This window comes from Delphinapterus leucas, chromosome 15 (genome assembly GCF_059928025.1).
Source record: "Delphinapterus leucas isolate spDelLeu-1000000601 "Yukka" chromosome 15, BTC_Dleu_Yukka2, whole genome shotgun sequence".
Lineage (NCBI taxonomy): Eukaryota > Metazoa > Chordata > Mammalia > Artiodactyla > Monodontidae > Delphinapterus > Delphinapterus leucas.
In genome coordinates, this window is record NC_143143.1 from 88,246,563 (window position 1) to 88,250,531 (window position 3,969).

The following is a 3,969-nucleotide window of genomic DNA, read 5'->3' on the forward strand; positions in this document are numbered from 1 at the left end:
CCGGGGCAGCTCCCACTGGCTGGTGGGGGTGGGAGAAAGAAAGACCAGCACCTTCACAGAGGGCTGGCGCTGCCCCTGTACAGGCTGGGCCTGGCTGGCACATCACCGATCAGCGGCTCCAACCTGGGTGTGTGGCACACGCCAGGGCCAGCGAGCAACAGGCAGACCCTGCAGGTAGGTCAGGGCCAGGGCGTCGGGTCAGCTGGGACTCTGCTGTTGCCTTTTCTCAGGAGCTACAAAGATCTCTTTCTGCTCCGATGCCGCCACAGCCCAGCAGCCTCTCACCCAGGGCTCCACGTCTGGCGCACCTGGAGGGGCGCTCTGTGCCTTACAGGCTCTTAGCGGGCAGAGACCTCGCCGGCATCTGTGCACTCTTGAAGGGAAGGAGCTGTCAGCTCAGTGTCTTCTCTGGTCGACTGTGATGTGCTGTCTGGTACCTGAGTGTCTGCTGGTCACTTCAGACACACTGGGGGGTGGGGGGTGGCTGCAGTCCACACTCGTGCCTTGGGAGGAACGCTGCTCTGTGCTTTTTCCCCAGGGTTGGAGTCTCTCAGATGGGGTGTGATGGGAAGGCAGGATGCAGGTGTAATAACTGATTTATCTTTTCCTTAAAGTAGATAACGGGTGATTTGTCAATAAAGCCTTCCTTTGGGGGAAAACCCACTTAAGCTTGTGTGGTGTATCTTACTTCATTCAGGAAGGTGGTGGAAGAGTGGCAAAGTAACCGACAGGCAGGATCCCTGCACCCTAGGGAGAGGCAGGCAGGAAATAGATGGTCCCAAATACAAATTCTAGATCTTCAGTGCCATGAGAGGGTGTGTTAGTGACAAAGCTGTGGGGTCTCTGGGGAAGGGGTATGGACCGTGGGGAGGAGCCGGCCAGGTTACAGTCGAGTCTGGGCTGAGCTGCCAGAGCCATGCAGGCGGGCACTGCAGCAAGAGGGTGTCCGGCCGGCCAGGATCCACCCCACTGAAGCGCTCGGGCCTGGCGTGAGAGCTGCTTGAACTCCTGAGGTCGTCCGGCTGCAGCTGTAACAGCTGTGGTGCAGGAACGGCACCCGTGTCTTCGGCTGGGTGGGTGGGTGGAGGGGCTCGCTGAGAGGGGGGTGGACCTTGGGAAGAAGAGGGTCCTGTTCCTTGGGCCAACAGTGTGCGGCCATCTTCCCGTCCTCGTGGCCCTGCTCTGCTGGGGCACCACGTGAAGGTGCCGACCACGGGTAGACAAGTCCTGGAGGAATGAGGCAGGGGTGGGTGAGCTCAGGTGGTGCGGAGCGGGGAGCAGGGACCTGGGGGTGGAGTGCAGGGGTGCTGTGGGGAGGACTTCTCTGCTAAGTGTCTTAAGGTCCTCTGTGTACAGGATTCAAAAGTCAATACTGGGTGTGAGGCCCGCTCAAATGCGCCTGTTCCCTGTACACCCCCCACCTGCCCTGTACGATGACTCTTCACCCTCCCAGTGCTTTCTTCATGCAAAACCGAGCAACTACGAATGTGTATTCTCATTCCCTTCCCGTTCTTACTCAAAAGATGGCTTACAGCTTCCTGCACTCTGCTTTTCCTTCTTAACGCTGTGCCCTGGAGTGCTAGCCGCACCACCCCCAAAACTGTTCTGGGGAGAGCCTCGCTCTGCACTGCCCTGGTGCTTCACATGTGTCCATTACTGCTGTATTGGGTGTGCCCAGTGGGAAGTCCCTTCACTGGGAGCATCGGACCTCCTTTGGGGTCAGAGGGCACGGCTTGCCTGAGATGCAAGAGCAGGGAAAGTTAATGGCTTCGAATTGTGTGAGACAAACGCCCCAGCCCGGCAGTGCAACACAACATGAGGCGGCGCCAAGTGGAGAAAGCACCACCGCTGCCCCCAGTCAGCATTTACCCTCATTGACGACGGAAATGGGTTCCATGTGGTCTTCATTTATTCAGTACTTAAATGCCTGTGGGTAAGAGTTTGCTAGGCTCTTGTTCTGGGGTACAAGGATGACCCTGACATGGACCTAGCCCTCAGGTGTTCCCCCTAAATAACGGACCCGTGAGATGAGCTTTGAGAGCTTGAAGGACTGACTGTAGCAAGTGGTGGGGCTGGCATTGGAGGGCAGCCATGGCACCTGCTTCCCTGAAGTCTCGGTTTCCTCTCAAGGTGAGGATAAAGGAATCCACCTGGCCCAACTGAAGGGTCTGCAAAGCACAGGGCCGGACTGCAGCCACTGTCCATATTTGACAGTATTCTTCCTCTTATTTTCTCCAAACAGGTTGGCTTGTTTGTTTATAGACATATTTGTAATAATGTACTTCTCTCTCTCTCTTTTTTTTTTTCAACCGGTATATGCCCCTCTCACTGTTGTGGCCTCTCCCGTTGCGGGGCACAGGCTCCGGATGCGCAGGCTCAGCGGCCATGGCTCACGGGCCCAGCCGCTCCACGGCATGTGGGATCTTCCCGGACCGGGGCACGAACCCGTGTCCCCTGCATCGGCAGGCGGACTCTCAACCACTGCGCCACCAGGGGAGCCCTGTACTTCTAATATATATCGTGCATTTTGCTCATTTTACTTTCAGGAGCTGTCACGAAAGTTTTCAGTGCTATTAGGTAACCTTTGTACACATCTTGTATTTTTCCATTTGAATGTGCTTATTTGTGCAGTTGTGCAGGTTTCCATTTTCACTATTACAAATAACACCATCAAGAGCAGCTTGGTGCGTACAACTTTTTCTGTATTTGGGAACATTTTCTTAGAAAGAATATCCCTAAAGTGGAACTAGTAGGTCAAGGAGGGACTCACTAAGGCCTGCTTCATTCATTCTTGCAGTGCCCAACACAGCTTCATTCTGAAATTGGTACCGGGTTCATTTGGTTCTCTCACTCCTGTGACTCTGGCCCGGGATCTTTAATCCTTTTGAATCAACAGACACTAGTCTGGCCCTTCTGTTTCTTGGTTTTCAAAGGCCTTTTCGTGCCTGCTTGATGTTGCACAATTTAATGGCTGCCAGGCGACTTCCTGAGCTCTCTGCCACTTACAGGCCCTGAGCCTCGGACAAACTGGGCAGTTCAAGGCCGGCGTGATGGCAGAGAGGTGTAAGAGGGCAGAGGTAGACGGGGCCGGAGCTTGTTGGCAAAGAGTTTGGATTTTACTCAACGTGTTTAGGGAGCCTTGGATGGCATAAAATTTCTGTGTTAAGAATATGACTCCGCTGAGGGAAAATGGCCAGTGGACAAGCATGGAAGTGGGGAGGCTGGCCAGAAAATCTGTTGGATGGCTTCTAGGATGACAACTGGCACATACCGGTGTACCAGCCAGAGAGCAGGCACTCAGTAAATGGTAGAACTGTTTCTGTCATAAGAAGTGATAGGGAAGGGTAACGAGCAGGTCTCCCCTCCCTCAGGGGGTCAGTGAGATGAGCAGTGGTCGTACCTGGACAGGGAGGGAAGTGAGTGGAAGTTGGTTCAACTGCCCTTTCAAGACATTGTTTGTAGGTGGTTCTGGGAGGGCCCGGACAATGGCGGCGGCACTTCGGTGATTGGGCAGGAAGGCAGGAAGTCGCATCTCTGCGCTGCAGGGATGAGCAAACGTCAGTCCCAAACAGTGGCTCAGGGGCTGCCGGCCTCCTGGTCATCTCCCACCAGCTCCCTCTCCCGTTCTTTGACGAGAACAATTATGCGTTCTCAATCTTACGTAAAGCGCGGGGCAAACTCAGCTGCAAGACAAGTCCCCGCACCTCTTCTTCAGGGCGGCTGGCCGCAGCACCTGCCGGCGCACCGGAGAGCACCTGACGCTCTGGTGAACAAGCCCCACCCCCGCGCTCGGCCCCGCCCCTGCGGGGCGGTGGACGCTTCCGACTCCGCGGTGCGAGCTCCGCCCACAGCTCCCGGGGCCCCGCCCGTGGGCTGTCACTCGGGGCTCCGCCCCTCTAGTGGGCGGAGCCTTCGCCCAGCCCTTTGGGCGCACGCTCGGCCTGCCCCTTCCGCGGCTCCGACCCGCCG